Raw genomic sequence first — 12,315 nt, 5'->3', positions numbered from 1 at the left:
CTGCATTCCCACCAACAGTGCACTAGGGTTCCTGTTCTCCACAGCCTCACCAGCACTTGTTTGCTGATTTATTCATGATGGCCATTCTGACTGGTGTAAGGTGGTATCTCATTGTGTTTTTAATTTGCATCTCTCTGATGGATAGTGATGCTGAGCATCTTTTCATATGTCTATGGACCATCTGTTTTTCTTCCTTGGAAAAGTGTCTATTCAGGTCCTTTGCCTATTGTTTCATTGGATTGTCTGTCTTCCTGGCGTTGAGTTGTATATTTTGGAGACCAAACCCTTGTCAGATGTATCGTTGGCAAATGTGTTTCCCATATGGTCCATTCCCTTTTCATTTTGATGATGTTTTCCTTAGTCATGCAGAAGCTTTTCAACCTTTTCTTTTTTGGTCATCAGTTTTCATTAGTGTTTGTGCATTTAATGTGTTGTCCAAGACAACTCTTCTTCCAGTGTGGCCCAGAGACACCAAAAGGTTGGACACCCCTAGTAGGAGATAAATCGGCAAATACATTGCTATGTAGGATATCTGAAATTTTCCTGCCTATGTTTTCCTCTAGGAATTTTTTGATGTCATGACTTATATTTAAGTCTTTTATCTATTTTGAGTTTATTCTGGTGTATGGTGTAAATTGGTGGTCTAGTTTCATTTTTTTTGGATGTACCGGTCCAGTTCTCCCAACACCATTTATTGAAGAGGCTAATTTTACTCCATTTTATGCTCCTGCCCCCTTTGTCAAATATTAATTGACCATAGAGACAGGGTTTTACTTCTGTGCTCTCTATTCTCTTCCATTGGTCTATGTGACTGTTCTTATGCCAGTACCAGATTATTTTGATTACAGTGGCCTTGTGGTGTAGTTTTATATCAGGTATTGTGATCCCTCCAACTTTGTTCTTCTTTCTCAAGATTGCTGAGGCTATTTGGGGTCTTTTTTGGTTCCATATAAATTTTTGAAATATTTGTTCTAGATCTATGAAATATGCCATTGGTATTTTAATAGGAATTGCATTGAATCTATAGACTGCTTTGGGGAGTATGGACATTTTAATGATGTTAATTCTTCCAATCCATGAACATGGTATATGTTTCCATTTATTTGTATCTTCCTTAATTTCTTTCTTCAGTGTTCTATAGTTTTCCCGGTATAGGTCTTTTACCTCCTTGGTTAAATTTATTCCTAGTACTTTATTTTTCTTGTTGCTATAGTAAATGCGATTTTTTTCCTAGTTTCTGTTTCTGATATTTCATTATTAGTGTATGAAAATGCAATTGATTTCTGAATATTGACTTTGTATCCTGCTATTTTTCAAAATTCACTTAATAGGTCAAGTAGTTATTTGGTGGAGACTATAGGGTTTTCTATGTACACTATCATGTTACCTGCAAATAATTACACTTTTACTTCCTCCTTTCCAATTTGAATGCCTTTCATTGCTTTTTCTTGTCTGACCTCTGTGGCTAGAACCTCCAGAACTATGTTGAATAAGAGTGGTGAAAGCAAACACCATTCATTGTCTTGTTCCTGATCTTGAAGGGAAAGCTTTTAGTTTTTGCCTGTTGAGTATAATATGGGCTGTAGGTCTCTCATATATGGCCTTTATTGTGTTGGGGTATGCTCCCTCTATTCCCACTTTGCTGAGTTTTTTTTATCATAAATGGGTGCTGTACCTTATCAAGTGCTTTTTCAGCATCTATTGATATAATTGTGTGGTTTTTGTCCTTCATTTTGTTTATATGGTGTATTACATTTATTGATTTGTGAATATTGTACCATTCTTGCATACCTGGGATGAGTCCCACTTCATCATGGTGCATAATCTTTTCAAAGTATTGCTGGATGCGGTTTGCCTATATTTCGTTGAGGATTTTAGCATCTATGTTCATCAGAGATATTATCCTAAAGTTGTCTTTCTTGTGTCATTACCTGGTTTTGGAATTAGGATGAAACTGGCCATATAAAAAGAATTATAGAGTCTTCCTTCTTGAATATTTTGGAATAATTTGAGAAGGATAAGAGTGAGTGCATCCTTATAGGTTTGTTGAAATTCACCTGTGAAGCCCTCCAGTCCAGGGCTTCTGTGTGCCAAGAGTTTTTTGATTACTGTTTCAACTTCACAAGTTGTCATCAGTCTACTCAGGCTTTCTGCCTCTTCTTGATTCAGTTTTGGAAAATTGTTTGTGTTTAGAAATTTGTCCACTTCACTCAGGTTGTCCAATTTCTTGTCATATAGTTGTTCATAGTAATTTCTCGGAATTCTTTGTATTTCTGTAGTATTGGTTATATCTTCTCCTCTTTCATTTTTTATTTTAATTTTTTGGGTCCTCTCTCTAATTTGCTTGATGAGTATGGTTAAAAGTTTGTCGATTTTGTTTATCTTTTCAAAGAACCAACTACTGGATTTATTGATCCTTTGAATTGTTCTTTTAGTCTCTATGTCATTTAATTTTGCTTCGATCTTACTTTGTTCCTTTTACTCACTCTGGGCTTTGTTTTGTGTTGTTCCTCTAGTTCTTGTAGATATAGGGTTAGGTTATTTATTTGACATTTTTCTGTCTTCTTTAGGTAGGCCTTCATTGCTATAAACTTCCATCTCTGGACTGCCTTCACAGTGTCCCATAGGTTTTGGGTTATTGTGTGGCCATTTTTATTTGTTTCTAGATACTTTTTAATTTCTTCCATGATCTCACTGTTGTCCCTTTCATTATTTAATAACATGTTATTCAGTCGCCATGTATTTGATTGTTTTTGAGTTTTTTTCCTTGATGTTGGTTTCTAGTTTCAATCCCTAGCAATCTGAGCACATGCTCGATAGGACTTCAATTTTCTTGAATTTGTTGAGGCTTGTTTTGTGTCCTACCATGTGATCTATCTTTGAAAATGTTTCATTTGCATTTGAAAAGAATGCATATTTTGCTTCTTTGGGGTGAAAGTTTCTATATATATCAATTAAATCCTACCAACATCTTTAATATCATCAATACCAAACAATAAAATTCTTTTTTTTAATTTAAAGAACACACATGAAGGACCCACAGACATGGACAATGGTATGGGGACAATGGTATGGAAGAGGGGGGTGGGCAGGGTGGAGGGAATTTCAGGGGGAAAATTGGGACAACAGTGAAGAATAAATAATAAAGCATTAAAAAATAAAAATAGAGATATAAAAAATAAATAAAACTATGTCATTGAAAGTAAAAATAAATTTCTTTTTGTTGAATTTGTTGGGGTGACATTGGTTAATAAAATTATATAAGTTTCACAATTCCATAGTATATCATGTGTACATTGCACTCTATGTTCACAAGCCCAAGTCAAGTCTGTTTCATCACCATTTGTCCTCCCTTTACCCTCTTCTCCCTCCCTCCACCCTCCTTTCCCTCTGGTAATCACCATACTGTTGTCTGCATCTATGAATTTTTTCCCTTATTCCTTCACCTTTTTCACCCATCCCCACGACCCCCTCCCCTCTTACAGCTGTCAGTCTGTTCTTTGTGAGTCAGTTTCTATGTTGTTTAGTTTGCTCATTAGAGTCCACATATGAGTGAAATTATATAGCACTCATCTTTCTCTAAATTATTTATTTCACTTAACAAAAAGCTCTCCAGCTACAGAACTTATTTTATATATGGGGTGGTGAAGAGAAGAAAAAAAGGATGAAAATTTTTTAAAATTTTGAACTTGGCTGGTAAGAGACTTATAACAAGAACATGGGCAAGGAATCTGAAAGAGGATCAGTTTAGGGGGAAGAAGTGGATAATGATGAATTTAGTTTGGGACCTAAATTGCTTTGAATCTCATAGCTAAAAGATACTTCGCATCAGGCCACATGAAACAACTATCATATTTTATAGATATAAGACTTTTCCCTGGAGGGAAAGGTCGTAGAACTTTCAGAGAAGAAAATTATGCTTGCATTGATTCTTTTTTTTAATTTTCAAATATTTTATTTTATTTTTATTTTTTCCTTTTTATGGAATGTATTGGGGTGACAGTGGTTAACAAAAATCATACAACTTTCAGGTGCGTGATTCTAAAATACATCATTTGTGCTCTGTATTGTGTTGTTACCAGATCGAGTCTCTGTCTATCACCATTCATCCCCCCTGTACCTACAATCAGATTCTTGATTGCATTATCTATTTCATGGAGACACACTCTGAATGCTCTGTTCAGTGGTACAGTTTATAGAATCTATTCAGTAAAGTACTGATTTTTAAAAATAAGATGTAAAACATTTCCATACCCAGAAGAGCTCTCATGTAATTCAGATAGTCATTGGCCAAAACAAAAACTTAATATCTATGCTGAAGGACATTGAAATATATGATGGTATTTATCCTTTTGATATACTGGAAATATCTCTGAACCAAGAGTCAAAAGCTCTGGGTTGTAATCCTGATTGTACTCTTCAAAAAGCGTGGCACTTAAATGTGTCATTGAAATGATATCTCGTTGGGGTTTTAATTTGCATTTCTCAGATAGTTAGTGTCCATCAGTAGGTGAGTGGATAAAACAATTATGGGATATTTACACAATGGAGTACTATTCATGTAATACCACTGTAAAAAAGAAGAAAGTTTTACCCTTTGTGACAGTATGGATGGACCTGAAGAACATTATACTAAGTGAAATAAGCCAGTCAGAGAAAGACAAATACCATATGATTTCACTATTATATATAATATAATCAACAAGCTAAACTAATGAGCAAAATAGAGACAGACTCATGAATAGAGAGCAGATGACAGCTAAGGGTGGGGGAGGGTAGGGGGTGGAGGAATTGAACAAAAAGGGAAAAAGACCCATGGACATGGACAACAGTGTGGTGATTGCAATGGGGAGGGAGGTATAAGGGGACTAAATGGTAATAAAAAAACTTACTAACTGAAAAATAATAGTGCCATTGAAGAAACATTGAAGTCCTTCTGATAGGCTAGGTAACTATGTTTAGAGACACGGCAGTGAATAATCAGAGAATACCCTCCTTCTATGATCAATACTATGTTAGGGTTCTCTAGAGAAACAGAATTGTATATGCATATATACGGAAATTTATTATGAGATTTGTTTTGAGGATTGGATCATGCTATTACAAAGGATACAATCTGCCATTAGCACACTGGAGACCCAGGAAAGCTGCTGGTGTGATCTAGTCCAAGTCCAAAGGCCCAAGAACCGGGAGAGTAGATGGGGTAAATACCAGCCCAAATACGGGAGGAAAACCGATGTTTCAGCTCAAGCAGGTAGTCAGGAAAAAGAAAGTGTGACTTCCTCCTTCCTCGACCTTTTCTTCTATTCAGGCCCTCAGAGACCTGGATGATGCCCACCCAGACTGGGGAGGGCAACCTGCTTTCTGGAGTCCACTGATTTTAATGTTAATCTAATTCCGAAACACCCTCAAGACACAGCCAGAAATAATGTATAGTCAGGTATCTGGGCATCCCCTAATCCAGTCAAGCTGACACAGAGGATTAATGATCTCAAATGCTGTCATTTAAAAGACTTCTGTATTGGTTTGCAGAGTTTGCAGGAGCTTCCATAACAAAGTACCAGAAACTGGTTAGCTTTAACGACAAAAATGCATTGTTTCACAAAGCCAGAGGCTAAAAGTCTGAAATCAAAGTGTCAGCAGAGTGGGTGCCTTCTGAGGGCTGTGAAGTGTTAAAAAGGAAAGCACAGGCCCAAAATTGCACCACTTATGCTAAAGCCCATGATACCAAACCTAGATTTAATACCCGACCTACTTGCTGTATGAACCTCTCCCAGAAATATAATCTTAATCAACTAGTGTGGAATTTTCTGATCAAACTGTAACCGAGCAAACTGGGGCTAGGCCACATGGAGCCTTAATACGTGACCCAACAATTATTGTTAAAGAAAACAGGTTTTTATTAACAGGATTCCACCCTCAGGGGAGACCGAGGGCACTCCTGCTCAGAGCCCTCCTTTCCCATGAGACCCAGAGCTTCCCTTGCTCCCCAAAAGGCTACAAGCCAAAACCACGCCCACAAGTTCCCCATGTCCTTATCTGTCGGCCAGCCAGTCACGCAAACAAGTCTCTGTCCTCTCTGGAATGTGCCCTTGTGGGTCTCAGAGTCGCCATCCTCTCGCAGCAGCTCTCTCCTTCAGGATCTGGGGCGCGCTGCTCTCAGCCTCCAGGCAGTGGCTCAGGAAACCATGGGCCGTGCTACACGGGGTCGTGGTGGGGCCCAGGGAGGCCCATGTCCCAAGGGAGTGGCTTCTCCATATGTCCTTCAGAGAAGCAGAAGTTCCTCCTCTCTTACTCCAGACCACACGGCTTCTCTCTTTTCTTTCAGCCTGCCCTCATTTTAAATGCTCACCCCAGAACTTCCTGCATGACCTCATGCCCAGCCCCTCTTATGGTGTGCTAGCATCTGCCATTTTTGACAGTTCCCTGTATCTTTTACCTTCTTTCGGCTGCCATCTTTAGTCAGGGCGTGGGTTCCCAGTGGCACAGAGTCATCTGGGCGGGGTGGGCATCTGCCTCCCCTGGCTATGTCACAAGTCAGTACACACTCTTACAGTCACATACACCTTTCGCCCTAGGTGGCAGCCCTCTTCCCTTCAGGAAAGGCATGGCCATTAACTTGCGGTTGTTATGCAAAGTATCTTAACCACCATATCATCCACTTCCCCTTCCCCCAATCAAGGGTTGTGGGGGATATGTTCTACTATTTTCAGGGGACCCCACTCTCCACCCCATTACAATACCAGTGAGGTAATCTCTCCATCTCCCATAACAAGAAGTATCAATCTGCATGATAAAAACCCTTGTCATTCCATTACCCCCCAAAATGTCCTGGTCTAAAAATATCCTTTCTTTTCTTTTGTTAATAGTTCCCTTGCCCCACTCTTCTTCCTATAAAAAACCTTTCATTTTGTACAACCCCTCGGAGCATCCCTCTAGGTGCTGAATGGGTGGCTGCCCAATTCGTGAATCACTTAATAAAGCCATTTAGATCTTCAAATTTACCCCATTGAATTTTGTTACTTAACAGAAGAAAGGATCTGTTCTGGGCCGCTCTCCTTATTGTGTAGATGATGGTTCTCTCCCTGTGTCTCTTCATATTGTCTTCCTTCAATATGTGTCTCTTTTTATGGGGGCACTGGTCACGTTGCATTCGAGGCCCACCCTACTACTCCAGCATGACCTCATCTAATTATGGGGTTGGCCAAAAAGGTCGTTAGATTTTTCTGTATGGCACTAGTAGTGCTTAGTCGTCTTTAATTTCATTCAAAACAATTTTGTTAGATTGTATTGTGACAGCTGTCATATCAGCATGCATTTTAAAAAATTATCAAAATTGGTGAATTTTTGTGTAGCCATTTTAATCTTGAAGGTGGAAGAAAATAAGAATCACTTTTGGCATAACTTTTATGCTTTATTATTATTTTAAGAAAGGTAAAAATGCAACTGAAATGCAAAAAAACATTTGTGCAGTGTAGGGAGAAGGTGCTGTGACTGATCAAATGAGTCAAAAGTGGTTTGCAAAGTTTGGTGCTGGAGATCCCTTGCTGGACGATGCTCTGGGATTGGGTAGACCAGTCGACATTGATAATGATCAAATCAAGACATTAATTGAGAACAATCAACATTATACCATATGAGAGATAGCCGACATACTCAAAATATTCAAATCAGTACAGTTGTTGAAAATGAAAAATGTGTCTTTCATTTTACAAAAAAACCTAAATGGACTTTTGACCAACCCAATATATCTGCAATGACCCTCTTTCCAAATTAGATCACCTTCCGAGAAGCTGGGGGATAGGAGTTCAACATGTGAATTTCAGGGAACAAAATGAAACCGTAACAACTTCCATGGCTCTTCTATAAAGCCAAGACAACAGCATCTTCCAACATTTTAATTAAAACTTTCTTCATTTTTTTTAAAGCATAATTATGCTTCTAGACAACAGGCAGCCCAAGCGGAATAAAGTATCTCTGGAACACACAGCCTACTTAGGCCTTAGTCATCTTTTGATTCTCAAAAGCAAGTGTAATGTTAGGTGCAAAATATAGGGTCCATAAATATTTGAAGAATGGCAAAAAGATACGAAGCAAAGGAGGGAGGGAAGTGGGAAGGAAGGCTCTGCTTGCTTTAGATCTTCCCTGGTGACAAAAAAAATCATTGCTTGGCATTTCCTTAGTTAATGCAAGGCTTTGTATAGTCCAAAATTACTGATTCTAAGAAATACGAAAATCTTAAATATCTAGACCAAATGCCTGGTATAAATTCACCATGGACCAGAACGGCCTGCATGTCGTCCTTACAAACTCAGAGACTGAAGGTAACCATCACATAGGATGGTCTGAACATAAAAATTCCTCACTGAAAGTAGGTCATGGAGGGTAGTCGCATCCTAGACTTGTAGTTGTCTTGAGAAAGGTCGATCTTTACCTTACCTGAGCCTGACTATTGTCTTTTTGCGTCTAATATAACACACCTGTGGAATGTCAGAGTAATCGTCTTTTTCCAGACCTCGCAGGGCACAACCGCAGAACCAGAGCAGAGACCACAGAGAGCCCCTCATCATTATCCATTTTTTAAATTAAAAATTATTTTTCAATTACAGTTTACATTCACTATTATTTAGTATTAGTTTCAGGTGTACAGCATAGTGGTTAGACAATCCTATACTTTACAGTGTTCCCCCGATAATTCCAGTACCCACCTGGCACCATGTACAGTTACCCTTGTGGTTATCTTGTTGCCTCAATACATCAATATGTGCTGTAAATGTTCATTGCCTGTCCTGTACCCAGCAATGTAAACAAAGTATGCGTTTCTCAATTTTGCCTTTTCTATCCAATCTCAGAGATTTCTTGCCTTTGTTTTCTCCTGCCCCCTTACTCTAGAAGCAATGAATTTCATGTAACCCCTTACACTTCTTCCCTTTTCTTTTTCTATTTTTTAAGCATTGTATTTTTTTATTCTTCTTCAAGTACAGTTGTCTCCATTTTCCTCCCCACCACTTCCCCCATCCCTCCCATCTCTGCCTACCCGCTTTGGCTTTGTCCATGTGTCCTTTACACATGTTCCTTGATGACCCTTCCCCTATTTTTCTCCCCCATTATCACCCTCCCCTCTCCCCTTTGGTTACTGTCAGCTTGTTCTTTATTTCAATGTCTCTGGTTATATTTTGCTTGCTTGTTTGTTTTGTTGACAAGCTTCTACTTATAGGTGAGATCACATGGTATTTGTCTTTCACCAGCTGGCTTACTTAGCATAATGCTCTCCAGTTCCATCCATGCTGTCGCAAAGGGTAGGAGCTGCATCTTTCTTCCTGCTGTGTACTATTCCATTGTGTAAATGTACCGTAGTTTTTTGACCCACTCATTTACTGATAGGCACTTGGATTGCCTCCAGTACTTAGCAATTATAAATTGTGCTGCTGTGAACATTACACCTTTTCTAATGTATAAAGTAAGCTTGAACATTTAAATTCTCCAGAGCATTTTCTCAAACTCTTGAGATTTTGTTTCCCAGCAATTGTCATCAGTTTGACTCAAATAAACTCATAAAAATTCTTACACATTTGCACTTTATATCGACAAGGGATAATATCCTGCTTTATTTTGGTTTCTCAGGCAGCCTAGGGCTAAGGGTCTTAGACTCACATATATATAATATCAACATGAGGATTCTCATGTCATCACTTTGTGACCAAACATCCAGGCCTTTCTTCAGTTTGGTCTCTGACCCTGTTCCAGTGACTGGGTCACTTTGCAATCTAACTCTGGCTCTGTCTACCCGACAAACTGCATTCCCTGTTTCACCACAAAACTTGTTTTATTAGTTTGTTTTGCAGACTCCAGGAGGAACCGAGGCATTGCTTTATGCCTCGTGATCCTGCCTGTCCTGCTGACCATGTCTTATGGCTCCAACTGTTGGCCATTCTTGTGACTCTGTCTGCTGCCCATCAGTCACCTAAAACTACTCATTGTTCTTACCTCACAACCGCACTTGCTGACCACAGGCTCAGCTGACCCTTGAAAGTCCAGTTGCCCCCACCAACCAGAAAATGAATGATGCAAATTTATGTTCTTGTTTCCCTAGCAACCCATCCCTTTGACTCCTGCATGGTAAATCCTTGCTTTCTTCTTCCGAGTTTTCAGTTCAACACAGAAGTCTTTGATTTGCAAATCCTATCAAAACAAAACACTCCTTAATTGCTCAGAAAAGCCCTGTGGAACTTTAGTTTACATACATTAGATGTAATCTTTAGATCTAGTTCTACCCTTTCTTTTTATAGGAAAGGGACTGTCCCAGAAGTACTGCCCACAGTCACAGAGCCAGTTCCCTGGTAAGTCAAGCCTCAAATGCCTTCTCTCTTCTTCCACTGTCTTCTTTATACCATGGTACTGCCCTGTTTCTTACACAATAACAGAAACAGCTAGTCCCTCCCTACCCATGAGGGTGGGGAGAGCAGACAAATACCCCAAATAACAGACCCACCCAGTGCTACAAACCCCCCCCCACAGACCTCCCTGAAATGGACTGGGTATCACCTCGGAGGGCGGGTGGGACCAGTGAAGTCCATCTGTTATTACCTGTGTACCTTGTGAGGGATGAGCCCGTGGTCACGGTGAAGTAATCTCAGCCATGAGGCTACTTGGTTGAGATCTTAACCTCAAGGGCCAGAAAATAGGAGGGTATCTTTATTCAGGGCTTTGACGGGCTTTGAGGGAACACTTTCCCCAGATTCCCTATTTGGCCTGATGCTAATGCTTGCTAGCAAGCCATTCTTTGTTACCTATGAAGGCTGCGACAACGTGAACCACCCCAACAATTGGCATTACCATATGGAGGGCATTGTACTAAGTGCTCGACACACGTTACATCATTTAGTTAGTTTAGTTCTCAGCACAATGCTGTGGCATAGGCACTGGTTTTCTCCCCACCTCCAGGTGAGAAAACTAGTGAAATGAAGCACCCCACCCAGGGTCCCACAGCCAGAAGAAGTAAACTCCATCCAATCCTGGCAGGCTTTAAAGGCTGAGCAAGCATCAGCGAGGTGGCTTAAGGTAAGTCACTCACCTCTCAGAACTTCAGTTTGTGATGTCAACTGGGGATAATGATACCGTTGCAGGGGGGATCTGGTCAGATTGCTGGGCAGCGGGGAGAAACCCCTGAAGGAGGTAGGGAAGTGCCAGAGAGGCAAAGCTGCGACTGGTGCTGGATAGATTTCCATACCCTCCGGGAAAGATCAACAAACCAGTGTGGCTTGTGACAGAGCTGGAGGAAGCTTGCAGAGTGTGCATGGGCTGAAAATATCACAACACACGTGTACCGTGGAGGTTTGCAGGATGGCAGGAGGAGGGGCAGAGATGCTGTGCAGGCTCCTGAGTATGATGGACGCTAGCCTGGAATGGCTGGGAATTTGGACGCTTTCATTGCGCATGGAATTTTGGGCCCAGACTTTCAAACGGAGGAGGTGCGAGAACTTGCCCTTTTTTTTTCTTCCCCTCGATCTCCTGGTTGGGAGCCTGGAGTGCGCACAGGACTGGGCAGGTGCTGGGCTCCACTTGCCCCTTTTTTCTCTTGCCCTTGCCCACCTGGTCAGGTGCAGGCTTGGCTGGTGCTGGACCACAGCCCACTGGCAGCAGCCCACAGGACACTGTGGCTTGCTCTGCATGGGTCCCTGACATTGCCCATTCTCTCGTTCAGATAGCAGTGCACGGATGCAAGGGCCAGAACGCTCACCAGCCCAGGGGCATGAGCAGCCATGGGCACCAGACTCCGCAGATGGAGCCTGTGGCACAACCAGTGGCGTGGTCACCAGTGGCCTCAGGCCCAAGGAGAGGAAAGAAGTCGTGGCGAGGGAATGGCGATGAGGGCTCCACGAGTGCGCACTCCATGGAGAGAGAGCCTGAGGCTGGAGACCCGTTCACATAACAGACACGGGCGGACAGATATGAGTGGAGTGAGGTGTCTGCATGCTGACTCTAGCTCTGGGGGTGGCTGGGTTCTCTCTGTGTTTTCAGGAGAGATTGGCCTGGATCCCGGGAGCCCAAGCTCCCCCAAATTGAGCAACCTTTCAATAAAGACCTCTTTCCTTTCCCATCAATCTTTGTGTCATGCCTGTGTTTGGTGACAGGCGGCCAAATCCCACTTTGTTGGGTAACAACACCTGCCTCGCAGGTGTGTCATGCAGGTTGGATAGATTGCCTGTAAAGTGCTTAGTATACACTCCGCACTGCAACAAATTCTTCCTACAAGAAAGTGATGTTAAGCCCTCTTCCTGTTATTCTCATTTATTATAAAAAAATCATGGGAGA

The sequence above is a fragment of the Desmodus rotundus genome, chromosome 11 (genome assembly GCF_022682495.2).
Source record: "Desmodus rotundus isolate HL8 chromosome 11, HLdesRot8A.1, whole genome shotgun sequence".
NCBI classification, from domain to species: Eukaryota; Metazoa; Chordata; class Mammalia; order Chiroptera; family Phyllostomidae; genus Desmodus; species Desmodus rotundus.
Note: the sequence above shows the minus strand (reverse complement) of the source record.